Below are 24,140 nucleotides of genomic sequence, written 5' to 3'. Positions count from 1 at the left end.
TATTTATAAATGTGTTTAATGCTCCTTTTTCTCTTTCAGCCTAGGATTCCTCTGAAGGATCCAGAGGTTTCCTGTTGTCCACCCAGAATTTTCTCTTTTGTGGGCCAGGTGCCATTACCACTCACAGAGAAGCTTGGACTTGCAGCTTGCTTGCTGCATGTTGAATTGTGAAAGCCAACTAATCCTGTGACTTGACTGACGCCTCTAGCCCCACTCAGTGGGTGACCTCTACAGACTCTGCCTGCTGAACCAGTGCTAGCGACTCTCTCTCTCTCTTTAAAAAAAACGTTATGGGGAAACCACTAACCAGCCAAATCGGCGTAGACAGCACAGTAAATGAGTAGAACCAGGCAGACTCCTGTGCTCATTCCATGTATTTGTTTAGGCAGATTCTATTTTTAAAACATTTGAAATCTGTGCTCAACTGCCAGTGATTTTTTTAAAAAGTGCTGTCAATCCTGGTGGATTGATGTTATTTTTAACTGATAGCTTGGGCTTTTCTCTATTTTGATAGTTTTGGGAGATGTTTTGGTTATTGTTTCTTGTTTATTTGTTGTTTGTATATTTTAAAAGGTAAAAAATCAAAATGGGCTCTAAGCCAGATGTCTTTCCTCTCTTTTTCACCTTAAGCTTTGGGAAAGCTCTTTAACTTATGAGGCTTTACTCCTCAATACCTATTTTTGTCCAAAGAATTTATAGCTTTCCTGGAAATTCTTTTATTATTTCTTGGGCCTGAGATTGTAGGTATTTGGCCTGCAGTATCAAAAAAGGAGAATTCAGAATGATACAATATTTAAACAAATAATATTAAACTGTGGCCCTTCTTCCCTCCCTCCATTCTCTCTCCTTTCCTCTCTTCCCCTTTCCTCAGTGATGTCAAAATAGTTGTGTGGGGCTTCCCTGGTGGCGCAGTGGTTGAGAGTCCGCCTGCCGATGCAGGGGACGCGGGTTCGTGCCCCGGTCCAGGAAGATCCCACATGCCGCAGAGTGGCTGGGCCCGTGAGCCATGGCCGCTGAGCCTGCGCGTCCAGAGCCTGTGCTCCGCAACGGGAAAGGCCATGACAGTGAGAGGCCCGCGTACCGCAAAAAAAATAGTTGTGTGGTTGCTGAACTCCTTTCCTTCATTCAGTTTCCTCTCGCCTAAAACAGCTCTGGTGCCAGTGTGGTGCCAGTACTTCTGTGACAAATCACTGGGACTCAAGGAATATCACCAACAGCTTACTTGAGACTTGCTGAAACTCCTGTATGTAGTGGAAGCTCTGGAGAGGGACTAGGATGGGGCTGGCTTTATGGCCAGGACAACTCTTGATGGGTGGGATTATATTGCATCCTTCTAAGAGATCAGGTGTGCAGGCTGGACCGTCTCCTGAGAGCCAGCTGGAGTCAGAGGGAGGAAGTGAGCATCAGTCTCCACAGGGCTGAGAGATTTAAAGTAGACAATGCTCTTATTTGGAAGCAGTTGTGGTTTATCACCCATGTTCAAGGGTGGCTGCTGGCCCACCCCTCTCCTTGTCAAGATGGGCATAGGGAGTAGTTTGGAGATGGGCTGGAGCTTTGACCGTGTTGGGACGTTCACATGTGTTTGAGGTGAGCAGTGGCATGGCTCTGATCTAGTGTGAGAACTCACTGCCCAGAGAGCAGCAGGGCAGGTGGGAATGTTAGTCTGTTCCTGCTCTGTTAGGTGTGTAACCTTTCTCACCCTGTGTGCCAGAACTGAGTCAGGCCTCAGTGGGGGGGCAGTTGCCCAGCAAACCATGACTTGCTGACCTATTTTTAAACAGTTGAAATGCTGTGTTGTTGCTGAAACAAAAGATGAGTCTGGGGAGCACAGTTTGGTTTTGCATCCGGATGTCAGTCCTGGCTTCCGTATTTTCTGTTTCTTCTGCTGCTGTAACAGCTGTAGTAGAGAAAAATGTAAAATTTGGCTGTCCAACTTGATAGATTGTGAACAATAGATGGTTAGGAGTATAAAACTGCTCAGAAGCCCCTTTCTCTAGAGCAGTTTTATATAATTCTTAAAAATACTTATTAGCAAGTTCATTTGTGTAGGGTTCTTCTTCTTTTTTTTTTTCGGTACGCAGGCCTCTCACTGTTGTGGCCTCTCCTGTTGCGGCGCACAGGCTCCGGACACGCAGGCTCAGCGGCCATGGCTCACGGGCCCAGCCGCTCTGTGGCATGTGGGATCTTCCCCGACCGGGGAACAAACCTGTGTCCCCTGCATCAGCAGGCGGACTCTCAACCACTGCGCCATCAGGGAAGCCCCTAGGCTAAAGTGTGTTCTCCCTTAACTTGATACTTGCTTTCTTTATTTGTCTAAGTGTCTCATTCCGTAGTGGTGTGGTCTGTTAAACATGGTCTGGCATAGGTGGAGAGAGCAGAGCAGTGACCTGATACCTCCTTGTCATTGAGTTTGTTCTGTGGTTCTGTTTAAGGGAGGTAGCTGAGATTTAGGAGACTTTCTTTGGTTGAATGCAACTGGTAATCGAGGTTCGTGTTCCAGGGCTGGGGTGGTGAGAGATGTCTGTCACATGCTTTTATATAGCTTGCCCCCTTGGGCAGTTTATTTGGGTATTTGGGTATGTGTGTTTCATTAAAGTATTTATTAAATATGATTTCCCTTGCTGTAAGGGTATGATAGGTCTTTTCCTTCTTTTTTCTTTTTTAACAGAAGCTGTGAACTAGTTGGAATCCAAATTTGAGAAATAAACAGCGTAACCCTCTGCCTTATAATATGTAACTATTTTAATCCTGCGGAATCTTTGCAAAAACAAAAACCCTTTAGCATTTGCTACAGAAGGGTACTGTTGCCCTTCTGACTTGGTGGGCAGATATTTTTGAGCCAGTATTTAACAATTTTTAAAATCTATAATGTTTTAAAACTCTGTTTTCTATGTTTATTTTTTGTGTTGGAACAATCTCTTTGGAAATGCCTCTTGTTGCTTTTAAAATTTCATTTCTTTCTGGGGTCAGTTGCAATGGGTTTTGATGTGATATCACTATGGGGCAGTGTATTTATGCCAGAGGGCTCAAGCATAAAAAATGCAGACCACTTCCTTGATTCACATCTGTACTGGGCGAGCTATACTGGTTGAATCAGTGAAAACCATGGGCACTGGAGTTTCTAACCTTTTACAATGGTTGACTTTTGCACTGGGACCAATGAATCTGGTTTGAAAGACTCCATTGCAGCAGTGAATAGAGGATTAGGTGATACTGATTGTACCTGAGTGCCAAAACATATTAAAGGAGGTGGTATCTGATCATAACTGAAACCGCAGTTGATCCTCCACAAGCTCGTTACCCTGAATGTCTTTCCAGAGTTAGGAATGACGAGGGGGTACCCTTGGGAAATGGAGTAGTATAGGGTTAACTGTTGACCACTGGGTGTTCCAGAGGTGGCTGTTTTGCTGGCTTGTAAGAAAGCTAGTGGTTCCAGAGTGTCAGAGCAGGGCCATTCTCTCCTCTGGAACAGCAGTATTTCTGTTCAGCTTTTCTCACAGAAACCTGTGTTAGGATACGGTTTAAAACACTGCCTTCTAGGAGAACCTGTGGTCCCAGAGTGACTAGCTATGTGGCCATGCATAACTGGGGAAGCCATCTTGGGAATGACTTCTCTGGACTTTGTCTGCTTCCTTCATACAGGGCCTCGCACAGATGCTTGAAACTGATGGCTCTCATTCTGAAGTCTTTTCTAAGTAGAACTCCTTTCCCCAGGAGAGAGCCTCATCCCTGCCCTCCTGCATCTGGAAGCCTTGGTACTGAAGACAGGACCTTGATCCAAACCGGATACTAGCAATTGGCAGGATTGCTCTAGAATTTGGGGAAGATTTGGGTTTCTAAGATGCACAAGCTTTTCAGACCAGTAGTAATTAATCCAATCTAAAACTCACTATAGGAGAGCTGGCTTTCCTAGACAGGTAATGCTGAACTCCTTCCACAGGTGGAGAGTGGATGTGTGGGCTAGCAAGGAGGTGGAGTAAGTACTTAATAGCCTGAGTGCTTGGGTTACCATGGAAACTGGAGTGTGCGTGGCCACAGCAGGTGCTAAAGAGCCATTGAGCACTCCCCCGGACATGTTTGGGGACCAGCAGAACTGGTTGGGAAAAACACTCCTGCCCCAGGGTCCTTTCTTCATAGCAAGGATTGCCTTTTCGCTATCCCCAAGCTTGCTCAACAAGAGAAACAAGGTTTCTTAACTGTCTAACCATTTTTTATTTTTCATTCTTATTCAACTATATCATATATATATATTTATATATATATGTAACTGTAAAGAAACATATGCGTTGTTTTTTTTTATATTCATGTAATATTCTGAAATTAAATTTCTTTTGTTTCATATCTATAGGCTTTGACTGGTCTCTTAATTCACATTTGACTGATGGATTATTATTATTTTTTAATAAAGTTATTTTATTTTATTTAGTTTTGGCTGCGTTCGGTCTTTGTTGCTGCGTGTGGGCTTTTCTAGCTGTGGCGAGCGGGGGCTACTCTACGTTGCAATGCGTGGGCATCTCATTGCGGTGGCTTCTCTTGTTGTGGAGCATGGGCTCTAGGTGCGCAGGCTTCAGTAGTTGTGGCTCGTGGGCTCTAGAACGCAGGCTCAGTAGTTGTGGCACACAGGCTTAGTTGTTCCGCGGCATGTGGGATCTTCCGGGACCAGGGCTCGAACCCGTGTCCCCTGCCTTGGCAGGCGGATTCTTAACCACTGAGCCACCAGGGAAGTCCTTGATGGATTATTTTAAAGAGAGGTTGCCTCTTAAAAATTTTTTTTTGAGTTTAATTGAGCTATTATGATAGAGGTTGCCTCTTGTTCTGAGGAATATGAAATCTAAGAAAAGTGCGTCTTTGGTTTGTTTTCCAGCTGGGTGGGTGGGTTCAGGGGGAGTAGGGCTTTTGGCTGATAGGAAATGGGATTGGAACCTCCGGGAATTTTGAGCTTCCTGATTTCCCTTGGCTGAGTCTAGAATGCTTTGCACAGATTTTAGTTTCACACATAATCTTTATTTCCTCGTTTAAAAATAAGGAGTGATATTTATAGTAACAGTAAAAACCAAGTGACATTTTCATCTAGGCCAGCAAGTTGTAGTGTTTAGACAACTCTGGTTGAAATGTTGTTTCTGCCACTTATGTATATGGGCTTGGGCATGTTCCCTCCTCTGTAAGGTGGGGATAACAATGTCGTCTCAATGATGCCATACTCTCAGAGGTAAGGACTTAGCGTAAAAGGTTTTAATCTGGAGTCTGTGATTGTGCTTCAGGCATCTTTTGCTCCTGTAATTCTATGTAAAATTTTGTGTATGTTTGAATTTTTCTAAGGGAGAGATTTCAGAGCTTCCACAAGAATCCCAGAGGAGTCCTTGACCACTAAATACTGAGAACCACTAGCCTTACACAGTACCTGGCAGATGGCAAGTATCCATTCAATGTTAATTCTTTCTCTCTCTGCCAAGGATACATTTTATAATCAGCAGCTTATTGATGCTGACATAGTTATTTTTGATAACAAAGGAATTACTTAAATTCGGAATAGAAATAAGAACTCTGCTGCTGTCTTTGCTCCGTTACCTGCCCATGTGCTCCTCTTGAGCTGTGTTAGCTCCCTAGGTGCTGCTCAAACTGTCCCTTTTCTCCTCATCCCCTGAGGACCAACTTGTATTATTTACTATAGAAGAAGGAGCCAGTTCTGTTCTTTTAGAGTGAAATGTGGAGTGACTCTTAGAGATAGTACACGGGAAACAAGAGTAATGCAAAAGAAAAAGGGTTGGAGGGGCAGGAGTTATTCTGGAAAACAGGAAGAGGATCAAAATGCCTGGTACAGTGCTGAGCACATAATCATTAATAATGAATCACAGAAAGGAATGAAGAAGCAGATGTGCATTAAACAGTGGGAAGTGGGACACTTCCCTGGCAGTCCAGTGGTTAAGACTCTGCCATTCCAACGCAGGGGGCGTGGGTTTGATCCCTCGTTGAGCAACTAAGATCGCACGTGCCGCGCGGTGTGGCAAAAAAACAAAAACAAACAAAAAAAAAACAGTGGGAAGGGGTGATGGGAAAAGAGAGAACTGGGAAGAAAGAATCTTCCTTAGTTTCCCCCCTTCCAGGGCTTTTGTGCCCTGTGGCGGGCTGCCCACTTTTGCTGCCACTTACATTCCTGAATTAGAAGCACACTGCATGGGGCGGGTAGGAATGGTGAAGAAGCCTGAGCTCCAGGCTAGAGGGTCATGATGGGACCATCAAGCTTGTTAAGATGCTTCTTTTAAGTCCCAGCCTCTTAATTTCCCCATAAAAAGCAAAAACAGAAAGCAAAAATTAGGGTTGAACAATGGCCAAGTTGTTCATTAATATCTTATCCTTTATCTGCAGCATCCAATGCCCAGATCCCCAGAGACTTCGACCTTGGAACCAGCATGGAGGTTAGCAGGAGGGGCCCTTGGTGTCATTGTTAGCTTTCCCCTTTTATTCCTGGAAATCAGTCTTTTCAATGCCTCGGTACTGAGGAATGCTTAATTCAATAGAGCCATACTGGTGGGCAACAGAGAAGGGAAACAGACTGCCTTAAAATTGTGAGCACAGAAGCCATTCCTCAATGTCAATGTATAGAAGTGGGGGCTGCTTTTAAGAACTCCTCCTGTGCATGTACTTCCCAGTTTTCCAATACTGGAAGAGGAGTATAGTATGGACTCTAAGGAATTCATGTCTGTGAATGAGAAATGAATGCCACAATTTATTGAGTGCTTGTTATGCACCAAGCTTTGTACTAGCCAATTAATTCCTTGTCTCATTAAAATCATACATCTCTGAAGTATTCTTACCTCCAATTTTATAGTAAAAGACACATATGAAGAGTTTAATGTATCTGTTGTCAACTAAAAAGTGGTAGAGTCAAAGTTAACATGCAGGGCTGCCTGACTTCAGGAACCGTGGTCTTATGCAGGGGTTACATACCCCAATGTCTACAGGAGCCAGGAAGGAAATGTAAAGTCATGAAAACGACAACCACTCAAGAGATTTAAAAACACATGGGAGCCAAACGCAAGTCCTCCATGGTTGGGATCTGGTCCATGAGCCCCACGTGGCATCTGCACACTGCTGTGCTGCTTCTGGCTGGATCCCAGTTCTGCACAGGACGTTCTCCAGAGCTGCTCAGTGCTGGCTCTGGGATGACAGCAGCTGTGTGCCTTCCAGGAATGGTGTCCAGACACAGGAGGGTGGGCGTCCACTGAAACACACTTCCCTGCACCCCCCGACTGCTGGGCGCTACTCAGGGAGAGTCTCCTCATTTCTTTGCTCTCCCATATGCACTGCCCAATATGGTAGCCTCTGGCCACATGTGGATTTTGAGTACTTTAAATGTGGCCATTCTAAACTGAGATGTTCTCTCAGTGTGAAATGCACTCAGATTTCAAAGACTTCCTAAGAAAAGGAAAATATAAAAATGTCTCAATAATTTTTATATTGATTACTTCTTCACATTTTGGATATATTGGGTTAATAAAATTATACCATTAAAATTAATTTTATCTCTTTTTATCTTTTTAATGTGGCTGCTAGAAAATATTAAATTACATGTATGACTTTTATTACTATTTTCCACACCCCCTGGGGCTCTAATCCTAGTCTGTCCTTTCTCCCCCAGAACCTATTCCTCAACTCCATCAACTTCTGTGGCCACATCTTCTCTTTTCTTTTAGTCCTGAGACTGCCCTGGAGAGGAGAGGGGAGGACAGAGGAAAAGCGGTGACAGGTTTATCCTTTGGCTTCTCTGGGATTGGCTCCTGCCATTCATGGCTGGCTTTGGGAATCCTCAGTGTGATCCAGCTCACAGGTGTGTACCAGTGAGTGGGCTGCCACCCTGGGGGCAGTGGGGTTCCTGCAAGGGGACTTTGTCAGGGTGTATGCCAAGCATTGCCTCTCTCCCAGAGGGGTGCTGCCGTTTAGTGTTTGTTCATGTTGTGATCCATCAAAATATTTTTTAAGTTAATGAATTCACTGTAGGTGGTGTGTGTGTCCTGTATTTTCATATGGATGAAAATGTAGCTATGAAGTGTGGAAACTGAAATTTGTGGGTATTAAGAAGGCTTTTTTTTTAAAAAAAGGTTAAATATAAGGCTACCATATAATGCATCAACCCCACTCCTAGATATATACCCCAGAGAAATGAAAACATGTCTACACAAAAACTTGTGCACAAACCTTCAAAGCAGCATTATGCATCGTAGCCAAAAAGTGGATCCAACCCAAATGTCCATCAACAAATGAATAAACAAAATGTGGTATAGCCATGCAATGGACTATTATTCAGCAATGGAAAGGAATAAAGTACTAATATACTGTATGACATGGATGAATCTTGAAGACATGCTAAATGAAAGAAGCCAGACACAAAAGATCACATATTGTATGATTCCATTGTTACGAAATATCCAACATAGGCATATCCATAGAGACAGAAAGTGGATTCGTGATTGGTTGCCAAGGGCTGGGGTGGTTGGGAGGAAATGAGGAATAACTGCTAATGAGCATGGAGTTTCGTTTGCACATGATGAAATGTTCTAAGATCAATCGTGGTGATGGTTGCACAACTCTGAATATATTAAAAAAATTTAATTGTACTTTTTTTTTTTTTTTTTTTTTGCGGTATGCGGGCCTCTCACTGTTGTGACCTCTCCCATTGCGGAGCACAGGCTCCAGGCGTGCAGGCTCAGCGGCCATGGCTCACGGGCCCAGCCGCTCCGCGGCATGTGGGATCTTCCCGGACCGGGGCACAAACCCGTGTCCCCTGCATTGGCAGATGGACTCTCAACCACTGTGCCACCAGGGAAGCCCTAATTGTACATTTTTAATGGGTTAATTGTATGGTATATGAATTATATCTCAGTAAAGTTATTTCATTTTTTAAAAAACCCACTGGAATAAAACTGACAAGGTCTAATGAAAAGAAAAAAAAAAGGCTTTTTCTATTCCTAGATGCAGAGAACTACTGAAAGCAGAAAGGGAAGCTGTGCTAATCAGAAAAGGAGAGAAAACATTAAAAATGTAACCTCCCTCCTCCATGACCCACTGTCCTGGGCATAAGGACCCATTAGTCATTCTGTTCAGCTTGGGAGGCCCAGGGCCAGAGCCTTCTGCCTCTCCCTGATGAAAAGCCCCTGGGATTTAGTGGAAACCTCATGCCCCAGTAATCCAGGCTTTATGAAGTCCTTGAATGTAGCTGAAATTGACCATTAATGAGGGGTCTTGTACTGCAGCCACTTCTTGAACACTTGCTGTGTGTATTGCGTTGAATGAACCAGGAAAGAGGAGGAGAGCGGAGAGGAGAGGATAGTCCTCTTCTTGGTCTCTGCTTCCCTCTCCCAAGTCTGCTCTTTCCAGAGGAATCTGGAAACCATCTGGTTTGGAGGAAAAGGGGATATATTTAGTCTGAAGCAGAGACAGACATAGAATCAGAGCCAGTCAGATCTGTTTGGGACTTAGCAGTAATGGTGCCCCCTCAGGGTCCTTGTGAGGAGGGAAGGGGGTCTGAGGACACTAGGTTCCCCACGCCCGCTTCAGCCAGGGAGCTCCCTTGTCTCTGGCTTAGAGTAAGATTTTTAAAAATCAGTCCTGAAAATCATCAAACTAGCTCACAAACGACGTTTTACAGACAGAAACAGAGATTTGGAAAGATGGTGACTTGGGGCTGAGATGATCCATCCAGTGAGTGGCAGTGAGAGGCAGTGCGGAGACTTGAAACCATCTCTCTTTTAAAATCAACTCTACTAAGTGTACTGTTTGATAAGTTTTGACAGATGTATACATCCCTGTAGCTCATGCCCCAATTAAGAGGTATGACATCCCCATCACTCCAGATAGTTCTCTTGTTCCACTTTACAGTCAGTCACCCTGTGCCTGCCCCAGGCTACCATCTCATTTCTATCACTGGAGATTATTTTTGTCACTAATCCCATCTCCTAAATTGTAGTTAGTGTGTTGGCTCTGCCTCCTTTCACTCCCTGGCTGACTGTATCTGTTTTGAGGTGGAGGAGGGAGGACCCTTGTTTCTGGGGCCCATGGCAGGAAATGAGAAGAGTGAGGCTTTTGGAGACCTGAGTTCCTTGAAGGCAGGAGCTATTCTTCATATTGTTTCTACAATGCCTCATACAACACCTGGCACAGTGGAGGCTCTTAGTAAATGTACTGAACTGGATCAGACCTGTCCAATAATAGAAAGATCATCTGTTGGAGAAGCTGTTTGGTTCCTTCCTGCATGAAAATGTGCTGAGAGTGGTGGTGCCTGTCACTAAGGAACACAGGAGAACTTGAGCTTTCCTGCCTTGAGCGATAGATGCAAGGGCAGGAGCTGTGTCCAATCATCTGGGTTCTGCCCCTGTGACACAGTGCACTGGGAGAGACAGTGGATTCTAATGTGATGTGGGAGGTGGCAAGGTAGAGCTGAGTGCTGTCGAAGCAGAGAGCGGGGCACAGAGTCCAGCTGAGAGATTTGGGGAAGCTTTTCTGGAGGGCACATGAGAGACCAATCATGGTGCATGTGATATAACTGCTCTGAGTGAGAGGATGGAGTATACGTGGCCCCTGAAGTTGCTGTCATCATAAGATTCTATAAGTAATAGGCTTGTTGAATGGCCATAAGTGCCCACAGGTAGCCACACAAATTTGTAATTTGGGTCAGAAGATGGCCTGATTTTCTCCAACAATGTTTTGCTTCCTGGAAACAGCAATGGAAATGCATGGATGGTTGGAGGTGAAACATTTTGGGCCCTGCAGACATGAAGAAAGGCAGAGGGGCAAGGAAGCATCTGGTGTCTGTGAGAGCCATGGAAAATAGCAAGTGTTGCAACACAGAGCACAAGTAGAATGCATATGTAGCTGGTGGGAGTGTTATATTTGTTCAGCCACTTTGGGAAAAATCGGCAGTGTCTGCTAAAGCTGGCCACCTAGCCTGTAAGTAAGTTATTCCACTGATATGTCTAAACCCAACAGAAATATGCTCACCAACAGTCTCGTACTGGAAGGACCCAAATGCTCATCAACAGTACAATGGACAGATGCGTGGTGGATGTGACAGGTGGAATAAGGCCACCGCCCAGATGTTCACATCCTGTGAATATGTTATCCTACATAGCAAGGCGGAATTAAGGTTGCAGATGGATTAAGGGCTTAATCAGCTGACCTTAAAGAGATTATCCTGGATTACTAGGGTGGGCCAAGTGTCATAAGATTCCTAAAATGTGGAAAAGGGAGGCAGAAGGATCAGAGTTGGGGTGATGTGATATGAGAGAGTCAACCAGTCATTGCTGGCATTGAAGATGGAAGGGGCCATGAGCCAAGGAATATGGGTAGCCTCTAGAAGCTGGAAAAGGCAAGGAAATAGATTCTTCCCTCAAGCCTCCAGAAAGAATGTAGCCCTGCCGACACCTTGATTTTAGCCGAAGGAGACCCATTTCTGACCTCTGACCACCAGAACCGTAAGATAATAAGTCTGTGTTGTTTTAAGCCACTAAATTTGTGGTAATTTGCTACAGCAGGAATAGGAAAGTAATATAGTGGAATTTTGAATACTACACAGCCATGAGAACAAATGATCTATAATTACGTATAACAATATGGCTGAAGACCAGACATAAAAGTGCATACCATATGATTTCATATATATAAATACAAAAATGAGCAAAATGAATCTATGCTACTAGAAGATAGAGTGCTCACTCTCGGGTGGGAGTGGACGGTGGGCAGTAATTAATGGCAAGTGGGAAAGAGGAAGTTCTCAGGTGCTGGTTACAGAGGTGTGTTCAGTTTGTGAAAATTCATTGAACTGTACACTTATGTGTGCTTTCCTCGATGTATATTATACCCTAATAGAAAATCTGTGTGTGTGCGTGTGTCTAGTCCAGATCAGCCTGGACTAGATTTTGAGGGGCATGAAGGAAATTATTTTTAACTGTGTACTAATGATTTAAGGGTTTAGCTCTTAGAGAGAAGGTGAAAAGACTGGGGCAGGGAGGCCCAGGGACACTTCCTGGAGGTACTGCATAGAGCAGAAGAGTATGTAAGGATGGGGGTCTGGGGTGCTGTGGAGCAGACGTGGACATCTTGGTGGCCCAGAGTTCAGTCATCCCGTATGTATTTATTGGGCTGGTGATGTTTCATGGGGAGTCCTCAGGGATGTCAGAGTCATGGGTGGGTGGATGAAAGGGTGGGACTAAGTGGTCCAGGAAGGTAGTACTGATGGAAGTGTGGAGTTAGATGAGAGGCAAAGGAGAAATTGAGGCTCTGGGGGATGGGCTGGGTGGGTAGAGTGTGTTTTGGGAGAGCCAGGCCACACTTAAGGCACTATTTCCCCAAAACGACTTTTAGGTGGTACTTTGGATGAACTCTCCAAATTTTATAGTGTTTATTTTAATGTGCAACAGAAAAATATAACTTGTATTCTGTCTGAATTTATAGATTCTTTAGGGCCAGGCTAAACTGTATATTTGTTTATTTATTTACTTTTGGTTGTGCCGGGTCTTAGCTGCCACAGGAAGGCTCCTTAGTTGTGGCTCCAGGGCTCCTTAGTTGTGGCCTGTGAACTCTTAGTTATGGCATGCATGTGGGATCTAGTTCCCTGACCAGGGATTGAACCTGGGCCCCCTGCATTGGGAGCACTGAGTCCCATCCACTGCACCACCAGAGAAGTCCCTAAAGTGTATATTTGAACTAGTGTCAAATTTAAAACTGTTGAGTAAGAAATAGAAAAGTGGCCTGCCTATGTGACAGAAATACAGAGGTTTGCTATGACTGAGGTTTGGTCAGCATTACTGTGGGCAAGGTGGTGAAGGGGAAGAGAATAGGGTAGTTTCAAGTATCGGGAGAATTTCTCCACAATAGAATGGGGGTCACAGGATGGAGTGGGTGGCAGGGGAGAAGGTGAGACCTGACATAGGAGCTGAGAACAGGCCTGGTGGCTGAGCGGGGTTTTGTAGAGCAGTGGCTCTGAACTTGACCATCAGAATCACTTGGAGGATGTGTTGCAGCATTGCTGGCTTTTCCCCTGGAGTTTCTGATTCAGTTGGTCTGTTTACATTTCTAACAAGTTCCCAGGTGATACTGATGCTGCCGGACCAGGGACAACACAGAGAACTGCTGGTGTAGAGGTGGCAGTGAGTGAGCACTTTGTGACCCACCAGTCGTGGGTGTGGAATGCAGGGGCTGGAGGGGAGGGGCAGCTCACTGCGGGAAGGGGAGGAGTAGGTGTGTGGAGTGCGAGACACCTAGGCAGAAAGGCAGACTCGGTCTTGCCTGGAAGGGTGCAGAGTGCCTAGTTGGTGCCAAGGGTTGGGGGCTGCCCAGGAGGGCCACAGCTGGAGCTGGTCCTCCACAGTTAGGGAGCCTGATTACTCAGCTAAGGCATCTGCAACTTAGCAATAATGTGGGAAAAGAGAAGCAAATCAAGAGCCTCTGTTGGTGCTCAGGGGAGGCCACCTCCTCTAGTTTTCCTGGCACTTTGATCAGCTCTGAGAGGAAGGAAACCAACTTCTATTGAGCACCCACTGCACCTGAGGAGTTTTATATGCCTTATCACATTTAATCATCAAAATCCCATGATTTTGATGATTAAATGTGATAAGGCCCTGGGAAGTGAAGGGACATGCTCATTGTTGTCTAGACAGACCTGGGATGCAATCAGCCCTGGGCCTGGCTTGTCTAATTAAACCTCCCTGCTGCTTTCCCTGCGCCAATACTATCATTTCAACATGCAATAAATATAAAACCAATATTTAATCATTATAAACAATTGTGAAATATTTTACGTGTTTTTGCATTCAGTCTTCAAGATCTAGTATGTTATATACACCTACAGCACATCTCAATTTTCATAAGCCACATTTCAAGAGCTCAATAGCCACCACATCTCACTACACTACTCCCCTGAGCTGCCTTCGGGGATAAGACCGTCCAGGTACATGTGCCTGTAATCACCATTTCGGCCACCAGATGGCGCAGGTGACCTTCCCCCCAGTTAATGCCTTAGGAGTTAGCGATCAGGTGGGTGGGAACCACTCTTCAATCTCCGTCTTTAATTTATTTGTTTAAATTTTAGCCAGAAGTAAGCTGAAAAGATTCCATTATAAACTTACTCTAGAAATAAACACATGTAGCTGGGTCCATGTGTGTCTGGGGCAATTGAATAATTGGGAGTTCTCCAAGTTAATATCCATGTAAAATATGTTTATTAAAGGATAAGTAGTAAAAGCATGCTAATATAAAGCTTATACATATGTTAGTAAAACAATAGTAATGGTAGCAATTGTTTAGAACTTAGGCAAACGAAAGGCATTTTTGGTGAGTATTTTCTCATTGACATTCTTTAGAACTGCAGGTATATGGTGATAATAAAAAGCAGATCAACTATTAGTTGATAATTTTTTAAAACATCTTTATTGGAGTATAATTGCTTTACATTGTTGTGTTAGTTTCTGCTGTATAACAAAGTGAATCAGCTATATGTATACATATATCCCCATATCCCCTCCCTCTTGCATCTCCCCTCCCTCTCACCCTCCCTATCCCACCCCTCTAGGTGGTCACAAAGCACCGAGCTGATCTCCCTGTGTGATGCAGCTGCTTCCCACTAGCCATCTATTTTACATTTGGTAGTGTATATATGTCCATGCCACTCTCTCACTTCGGCCCAGCTTACCCTTCCCCCTTCCCCATAGTTGACAATTTAAAAAATCTTCTGTGGACAACTGACTCCCTTGTGACCTGCATCCAAGGGGAGCTGGTCCAACCATCACACCCTTGGTCTACCAGTGGTACCTGCTATCCTGGGGCTTTTGTTCTGTTTCAAGTATGGGGAAACTGAGCATAGTGAGGCAACTTGCTGCAATTCACATCCCATGGGTGTTGATGGCCGACCTAGAACTAGAAGTCAGGTGCTCTGGACTCCCTGTTCAGTGCTCTTTTCGCTGTGCCATTCTGTTTGAGACGTGGCAGTTGCAGCCATACTGTTTCTCATATCCCTTTGTACATGAGAAAAAAAAAAAAACCTGAGCTTGACGCAGTGGCCAAGAGCCCAGCCCCTGCAGTGCCACTTCCAGGCTGGGCCCAGGGGGGCTCAGAAAATTGTTGAGTGAATGAGGAAAAAAAGGAAGGAAATGCCCTCCAGACATTTTAGAAGCTTACCGTTCCTGGAGGTGAGGGAATCAGTCAGCCAGCCGTCTGGTGGCAGATTGATTATACTGGACCTCTTCCATCATGGCGGGGCATCAATTTGGTCCTCATTGGAATAGACACTTATTCTGGATATGGATTTGCTACCTCTTCCTGAAATGCGTCTGCCAACCCAACCATCTGTGTGCTCACAGCAAACTTCATTCACTGTCCTGGTATTCTTTCTACATAGTATTGCTTCTGACCAGGGAACACATTTCAGAGCAATGTAAGTGCAGCAACAGATTCATACACATAAGAATTCACTAGTCCCACCACATGCCAACCCAGAAGCAGTTGGCCTGATGGAACTATGGGATGGCCTACTGAAGACTCGGTTATGTTACCAGTTGGCCTGAAAAGTTGGGGTTCTGTCTTACGGGATGCACTATGTGCTTTGAATCTGTGGCTGTTTCTCCGCAGTAGTCAAGGGGTGGAAATGGGAGGGTCTCCTCTCACTGTTACATCTAATAACTTACCTGCAGAATTGTTTCCCCCTGTCTGTGTAACTTTGAGTTCTGCTGGTTTGAAGGCCTTAGTTCTGATGGCAGAATGCTTCCGTCAGGGGACACCACAATGATTCCATTGAACTGAGTCTGCCACTTGGCCATTTTGGGCTCCTCAAACCAAAAAATTGGAAAAATTGGGTGCTGCTATGCAACGGGGCAGAACAACTATATCTGCAACTTTGGGGCACCTCTTAGTACTTCCACATAAATAGTAGAAGTTAATGGAAAACTATAGCAACCAACAAAAGATGGGGCCACTGAGGATTCAGATCTTTCAGCAATGAAGGTTTGGGTCACTCCGCCAAGTAAAGGACCCTGACCAGCTGAGGTATTGGTAGGCAGCGAAAGGAACCTAAATGAATGAGTAAAGGAAGAAGGAATTTATGAATATCAACTATGGGCTTGCGACCAGCTGCAGACTGGGGACTCTATGTAGCAGCCATGCACATTTTTTTCCTTTACTTGCTCTGTGTGTTTGTTAGTGTATTAACTAATTTCTTTGTTCTCCTCTTTTCTTCTTATTTTATATATGGATATTATTGTAAGTTCACTTTACAAATGTACTCAAGGGGGACTGGCATTGAATTTGAGAAGTAGTCTAACCCTTTCAGGGATGGAAACTGTGACTGTTGGCCGGACATGGATACAGTGACTCTTGGGACTTTGTCTATATGATTCAACTTATATAAAAGGTCTAGAAGAGGTAAATCTATAATCAAGAGAATCCACAGAAAGTAGATTAGTGTTTCCTAGGGCTGGAGGCAGGGCGTTGGGGGAAATGGGCAGTGAGTGCTGATGAGTCAGGAGTTTCTTTCTGGGGTGATGAAAATGTTCTAAAATTGACTGTGGTAATGGTTTTGCAATTCTGCAAATATACTAAAAAGCCACTGAATTGTACACTTTAAATGGGTGGATTGTATGGTACGTAAATTATATCTCAATAAGGCTGGTTTATGGGCTTCCCTGGTGGCGCAGTGGTTGAGAGTCCGCCTGCAGATGCAGGGGACATGGGTTCGAGCCCCGGTCCGGGAAGATCCCACATGCCGCGGAGCGGCTGGGCCCGTGAGCCATGGCCGCTGAGCCTGCGCGTCCGGAGCCTGTGCTCCGCAACGGGGGAGAGGCCACAAGAGTGAGAGGCCCGCGTACCGCAAAAAAAAAAAAAAAAAAAAAAAATAAGGCTGGTTTTAAAAAAAAAAGATATTCAGAGAAAAATCTTCGCCCTGCATTTGTTCCCCCACTTCCCCATTCCCTCCCGCAGCAGTATCCATTATTGTCAATGTATTGTGTGTGCTGCTGGAGATGATACACAAACACACACACACATAGCGTAGTTTTTATATAGGTTGGTAGTGCACCATACAAACTATTCTGTACTTGCTTTTCTTTTCTTGATTCTTTGAGCTACTCACAATCCTTGAATTCATTGCTTTTCTCACTTAATTTTTAAAAAATTATTTAAACTTTATATATTTAAATTATATAAATTTTAATTTTTTTAAATATACCTTGGAGTCCATTTCACATTAGTACACAGAGAGATACCTCGTTCTTCTTAGTGTCTGCACAATATTCCATTGTGTGGGTGCATCTGGTGGTTGGCTGAATAATGGCCCCCAAGAAGGTAGCCACATCCTAAGCCCTGGAACATGTGAATATTACTTTTATGGCAAAAAAGAACTTTGCCGATGTGATTAAATTAAGGCTCTTGGTTGGGGAGAGTGTCCTGGCTTATCTGTGTGGAGCCTAAATGCGATCACATGTGTCCTTGTAAAGAGGGAGATTGAAGATTTGACACCAAGAAGAGGAGGCAGGTGATCACAGAGGCAGAGTGATGTGGCCACAAACCAAGGGACGCCAGCAGCAGCCCCACCAGATGTTGGAAGAGGAGAGGAAAGAATTCTCTCTTAGAGTCTCTGGAGGGATCACAATCCTGCCATTGCGTTGATTTCAGTCCAGCGATATTAATTTCAGGCTTCTGGCTTCCAGAACCATGGGAGAATAAATTTCTGTTGAGTTAAGCCACCAAGTTTGTAGATTTTGTTACAGCAGCTATAGGAAATGAATCTTCACACTGATGGATATTTAGATTATTTCTAATCTTTTGCTTTGCAAACAATGCTGTATTAAGTTGCCTTGAACATATGTCATTTCACATGTAAGTAAATCTATTAGGTAAATTATAGAAGTGGAATTGCAGGATCAAAGAAATACAATGTTCTGCGTTCGTAATTTAGTTCTGCTGCTCGTGTCCAAAGAGCATTAATTCGCTTTGGATCCATGGGGCAAGTTCCCCTACCTTGACTTTCCCCAGTGTCATTCAAGACCCAGCTTAAAAGATACGTTCCCCAAGAAGCCTTCCTCTCACAGACAGAGCTCTTTGCTCCACGGCTGAACTCCCACAGCACCTTGAATGCATCTCTCTCTCTGATCAAATTGCACCGTGTTTATATGACTGTCTCTCTCGTAGATGGTGAGCCTCTCCTGCGAAGGGCCTGGGTCTAATTCACCTTTGCATCTCCCAGGCTTGGCGCAATGCCTGGAACATAGCAGGGCTCAGTAAATAGATGGAGAGCATGGAAGAAGGAAAGCTGCCTCTATCGGGGGCTGAGGATAGATGGCTGTACTAGGAGGTCCACCCTGACTGGATAACGCCAGGGCTCAGGCAGCTCAGGGAACTAGGCAGAGAGTTCTGGAATTGTGCATGCTGCCATTGCACTGCAGAAGATAGAACCGTTCCCTGAACCTGGAAATCCATCTGTGCAGGTTGTATATTTTGTATATTTGAGTGAACGTGAGGCCAATGATTCACTGTGAGGGGGGAGAACAAACCTGAGGACGGGCGAGACAGGGAGTCCCTGGGTTTCAGCTCAAATAGGAAAACCTTGGGTGGAGGTGTCGGTGGGCAGACCTGACCATTTCTGGAATCTCTTACTTCTTTTTTTTTTTTTTTTTGGCTGTGTTGGGTCTTCGTTGCTGCGCGCAGGCTTTCTCTAGTTGTGGCGAGCGGGGGCTACTCTTCGTTGCAGTGCACGGGCTTATTGCGGTGGCTTCTCTTGTTGTGGAGCACAGGCTCTAGGCACGCAGGCTTCAGTAGTTGCGGTGCATGGGCTCAGTAGTTGTGGCACGTGGGCTCAGTAGTTGTGGCTCGTGGGCTCTAGAGCGCAGGCTCAGTAGTTGTGGCGCACGGGCTTAGTTGCTCCGCAGCATGTGGGATCTTCCCGGACCAGGGCTTGAACCCTTGTCCCCTGCATTGGCAGGCAGATTCTCAACCAGTGCGCCACCAGGGAAGTCCCTCTCACTTCTAAGGAAGCCCTTTCTCAATCTGCTGCATTGGACCACTTTGGCAAATGTGGGAGAGAAAGGCTGTGCACCAGGCCTGCCCTGGGAAGCCAGCAGGGGCCGTGGGGATGAACCACCTCTTGTCCTGAGAACCCCTGCTTGCTGTCCACACATGACTATCAGCTGGCTGTGTGCATTAGATTTCCACAGACTTGTTAATGTAGCTTCCTCCTTTCATGAAATGAATCTGGAGGTTTAGCTCTCAGGTTTTAGGATGAACCACGTGTGGAAATCGCTTTCTTCTAACACCCAGTGCTGGCAAAGGTGCAAGGAGATGGGGGGGATGACTTTTTTTCTGAATGGTAGTTTGGCAATAAGTATCAAGCCTTAACATTTTCCCTTTGTATTATCATTAATTTTTTTTAGATGTGATGATGTGGTTATGATTTAAAAGAGTCCTATTTTTGTAGAGATACATACTGAAATATTTATGGGTGAAATATACGGCATCTGGGTTTTGCTTCAGTATAATCCAGTGGGGGTGAGCGGCGTGGGTGGGTGTAGCTGAAGCAAGCTTGGGTTGATTATTGCTGAAGCGGCTGGATGAGGGGTTCAGGGCAGTTCATTATACTGTTATCTCCACATTTATATATTAGAAAATTTTTCCATAATACAAAGTTAAAAAATAAAGTCCCCTTTGACCCAGCATTTCTGCTGTGGCGATGTCAGTCCAGCCTGTATCATATCTCACCGGGCTTTTCTGTTTTCATTCTTACCCCTCCTGGTCCAGAGGGCTCGAGCCTTGTTTGAGTTCCTCGAAGCCCTCAGGGCTCCCCCAGGCCCTCTGGGTCAAGGGCAATCTCTTGGCTGGCTGGCTGTAACCACTTCTTTCTCCAGCCCATCTCGGCGCTCTCTGCCCACCTGCCACCTAGGCTCTCAGATCCCAGAGCCTGCAGGTCCCTCTGGCCTCAGGGCCTTTGTCTGGAAGCTCTCCCCTCCCCCAAGCCCTTGTCCGCATGGCAGCTGCTCTTTATCCAGTGTCAGGGTGAGCGTCGTCTCAGGAACACATTCTTGGACTCCCAGCAGCGTCACACTTCTCTGTTAATCCCTCAGCATCCACATGGTTCCTTCACAGCTCTCACTACTCTGGGTGATTATTATAAACTCTGGTGATTCTTGGTTTTTCAGTGATGTCTGCCTCCCTCACTGGACCATGAACTCCTGGGGAGTGGCTGTGTGGCTCACCATCACATCCCAGAGCCAAGCACAGGGGCTGGCACATAGTAGGCGTTCATTATTTAATGAATAAAGTAATGCACAAGGAGGGCACATATTGGGAAAATCTTGGATGAAAAGAGTGTATGACATTCTGGGCAAAGCCTGCATGATACATTTGGCTTGCTGAGAAGGCACAGCTGGAAATGTAAGGTGGGGGCCAGAGCACAGGGGCCTGCCGGCTACATCAAGGGGACTGGTTTGGATTGTTCAGATCCAGGCACCATCGAAGGTGGCAAGTGGAGGAGTGACGTGTGCTCCAGGCAGCCCCTTTGGCCGTCCATGGTGGGAAAGGAGAGCCAGGGGGCCGGCAGACTGGATGGGCTAACACTGGGGTCCTGAATAGGATCATGAGGCCTTGAGCTGAGATCAGGGTGGTGGCAATGGGGGTGCAGGAACAGAGTCAGTGTTTGCGGCAATTAATCCAACCCAGCAGCTCTCAGCCCTTCTTCCCTAAAGAAACAGCACATCTGTACAGGAGGGATGGGAAGAGAGCCCCAGAGGGGCCTGGTGGCGATACAGTGTGTTCCACAGACACATCTTGGATCACTAAGAGTTTTGCAAATGGTCCCTCCAGAGGCGGTCACCAGGAAACGATGATACAGCCCCGTGGCTTGGGGCAGGGCAGGGCCCTCATCCCTCTGGCCAGGAGCTGTGGAGATAGCAGGGCCTGGCCCTGGTGAGTGGAAAGTTGGCTTGTTACGCAGGAAATCTCTCTGCAGCACTCCTTCATTTAGGGCTTGACTTGGGGCCAGTGGAAGAAGCTTGGGAGACCCTGGAGCCTGAGAAGCCACTTGGGCCTCTGCAGGCCTCCTGGTTGGGACCTCAGCTGGAGCCGGAAGGGGCAGCCATTCTCGATGAGCAGAGATGGCGAGAGCTGGGTTTGTGTTTCCCATCAGGAGCGGGTTGCCCTGGGACCTGCCGCACTTCTGCTGTCCCAGCACGTGTGTCATACTTTCTCTCCGTCCCACAGGAGGCTTGTAATTGGTCGCAGAGATGGAGAGCAGGGCAGCAAGTCACCAGCTCTTCTTGTGGGAAGTCGCTGTGGGGAGGCCAGATGGTTGGGAAGATGCCGAGCAAAAACCTATATAACATCACCGGGGACTTCCCTGGTGGTCCAGTGGTAAAGAATCTGCCTTACAATGCAGGGGACATGGGTTTGATCCCTGGTCAGGGAACTAAGATCCCACATGTCGCAGGGCAACTGCTGAGCTCGTGCACCTCAACTAGAGAGGCTGCGTGCTGCAAACTACAGAGCCCACGTGCCCTGGAGCCTGTGCGCCACAACTAGAGAGAAGCCCGGGTGCTGCAACGAAAAAGATCCCTCATGCCTCAATGAAGATGCTACGTGTCGCAACTAAGACCTGACGCAACCAAAAACAAAAAACAAAAACAAAAACAAAACCATATATACACACACACACACACACACACATGTATATATATATGTCCCTATATTCAGTGTGGACTGAATGGTTACTCCACACCATGCCCAGTGCCCGGCTCTGTAAATGTTCCTCGTTTCATTGGAGCTAGGTCCCCTTTCTTTCTCTCCCATAGAGCTCTATTCTTATACAAGACTTCACATCGTAATAGAGATATTCATTCACACGTTTGTTTGTTTCATATCTGTCTTTCCTGCTAGACTATACACTTCATGAGGGCAGGGAGGGGTCTCTTTGTCCCCTCCTGTGGCTCCGGCACCTAACACACTGCCTGGCATGTAGTTGGCATGCATTAAGTATTTTTTGGATGGACGAATGATCCTCACAGCAGCCCAGTGAAGCAAGTACTGTTATTTTCCTCATTTCAGGATGGGCAAACTGAGGCATAGAGAGATTGGGTCATCCAAGCCACAGAACCAGGAGGTGGCACCAGCGTTCAGACTTACACAGTGAGTAGCCCAAGTTGGGGCATGTGGCCCAAGTTTGGCCAATAAAACTCAGGCTGGGGAAAATGTGACCCTTGTCCTTTTTGGCCCTTGACTGTTGGGATATGAGACTAAGGCTGCTGATGGCTGTGATTCTAGCCTAGTGATGCAGCTGGTCTGAGGGCATGGTGTCAGAGAGAAGCAAAGATGAGATAGAGAGATGAAAACCAGTACATGTGCTCTGAAGCTTAGGCTGGCCTGGCTCACATCCCTTGTCCTTGTGATGGAGAGCTCTTATGAACGTGATGCTCAGACCCATCCCCACTGTCGGTGTAGTGGAAAGAGAGCTGAAGACTACTTGGGTTTTGGTTCCAGCTCTACCAGTCACTCAGTGTATGACAGAGAATTTCCTCACCATCTCTAGGTCTCAGCTTCCTCAGCTGTAAAATAGGCATAATCATTTCCAACTCATAGGATGGAAGTGGGGGTCCTGAGAAAGACTTAAGTTTTGGGATTTGGTGCCTGGTATCCGGCAATTGCTCGGAAGTGTTAACTGCCTGCCTCACCCTTGTAGGTGGCTTTTGGCTACATGTAACAGAAAACTCATCCAGGATCAGCTTAAACAATGAGGGCTTATAGTTCGCCCACTATGGAAAACAGTATGGAGTTTCCTCAAAAAAAAAATAAAATAGAACTACTGCATGATTCTGCAATTCCATATTTGGATATTTATCTGAAGAAAACAAAAACACTAACTCGAAAAGATAAATGCACCCCCATGTTCCTTGCAGCATTATTTAAAATAGCCAAGATATGGAAACAACCTGTGTCCATCAAAGGATGAATGGACAAAGAAGATGTGGTATGTATATACAATGGAATGTTATTCAGCTATAAAATAGAATGAAAACTTGCCATTTGTGACCACATGCATGGACTTTGAGGGCATTATGCTAAGTGAAATAAGACAGAGAAACACAAATACCGCATGATCTCTTATATGTGGAATCTAAAAACACCCCAAGACCTCAATCTCATAGATACAGAGAACAGATTGGTGGTTGCCAGAGATGGGGAAGGGGGACTGGTAGGGGTAGGGTGAAATGGTGAAGGAGGTCAAAGGGTACAAAGGCTCCAGACACGCAGGCTCAGCGGCCATGGCCCACGGGCCCAGCCGCTCCGCAGCATGTGGGATCTTCCCAGATCGGGGCACGAACCCGTGTCCCCTGCATCGGCAGGCGGACTCTCAACCACTGCACCACCAGGGAAGCCCAAGAAAGTAAATCTTAAAAGTTCTCATCAGGGCTCCCCTGGTGGCGCAGTGGTTGAGAATCTGCCTGCCAATGCAGGGGACACGGGTTCGAGCCCTGGTCTGGGAAGATCCCACATGCCGCGGAGCACCTGGGCTCGTGAGCCACAACTACTGAGCCTGTGCGTCTGGAGCCTGTGCTCCGCAACAAGAGAGGCCGCGATAGTGAGAGGCCCGCGCACCACAACTGGTGAAGGCCCTCGCACAGAAACGAAGACCCAACACAGCCAAAAATAAATAAATTTAAAAAAAAAAGTTCTTATCAGAAGAAAAAAATTTTGTAACTATGTATAGGTGACAGATGTTGACTAGACTTATTATGATCATTTCACAGTGTATACAAATACTGAATCATTACGTTGTTCTCCTGAAACTAATATAATGTTATATGCCAATTATACCTCAAAAAACAAATCATAACAATGAGGACCTTTATCACTGCAATCCACAAGAAAACCAGGGGCAGGGCAGATCCAGGGTGGTGAATTCAGAAGCCCAACAGTGTCATCAAGGACCTAGGTTCTTTAGGTTCTTTCTATCTTTCAGCTCTGCCCTTCTCAGAGTGTCACCTATTTCCCTCCAGGCCATAGGATGGCTACCCCAGCTCCAGGCATCAGCCAACATAGGTATTTCTTCCTTATCTTCCTTTGAGGAGAGTGAGGAAAACCTTTCCAGCAGCTCCCCAGTAGCTGTCCCCTTAAGT

The 24,140-nt window shown here is 45.8% G+C and overlaps 1 protein-coding gene and 1 long non-coding RNA gene across 3 annotated transcripts in view; both read left to right on the top strand.

Annotated features, from left to right (window-relative positions):
* The window catches only part of ARHGAP19 (Rho GTPase activating protein 19), a 58,547-nt gene extending 54,202 nt beyond the window's left edge, over positions 1-4,345 (top strand). For both annotated transcript variants that reach the window (XM_033425693.2, XM_033425694.2), the window contains exon 13: positions 40-4,345. The gene's annotated coding sequence lies outside the window, so the exon portion shown is untranslated. The remainder of the gene's footprint in view (positions 1-39) is intronic.
* Positions 4,346-4,899: 554 nt separating this feature from the next.
* Positions 4,900-23,197, top strand: LOC117200867 (uncharacterized). The gene is made up of 4 exons (XR_004482607.2): positions 4,900-6,416; positions 7,640-7,828; positions 22,072-22,152; positions 22,703-23,197. It is a non-coding gene; the product is annotated as an uncharacterized LOC117200867 (long non-coding RNA).
* Positions 23,198-24,140: the final 943 nt, after the last annotated feature.

Source organism: Orcinus orca, chromosome 14, assembly GCF_937001465.1.
Source record: "Orcinus orca chromosome 14, mOrcOrc1.1, whole genome shotgun sequence".
In the NCBI taxonomy this organism is placed as follows: domain Eukaryota; kingdom Metazoa; phylum Chordata; class Mammalia; order Artiodactyla; family Delphinidae; genus Orcinus; species Orcinus orca.
Note: the sequence above shows the minus strand (reverse complement) of the source record. Positions and strands in the feature narration are given on the sequence as shown.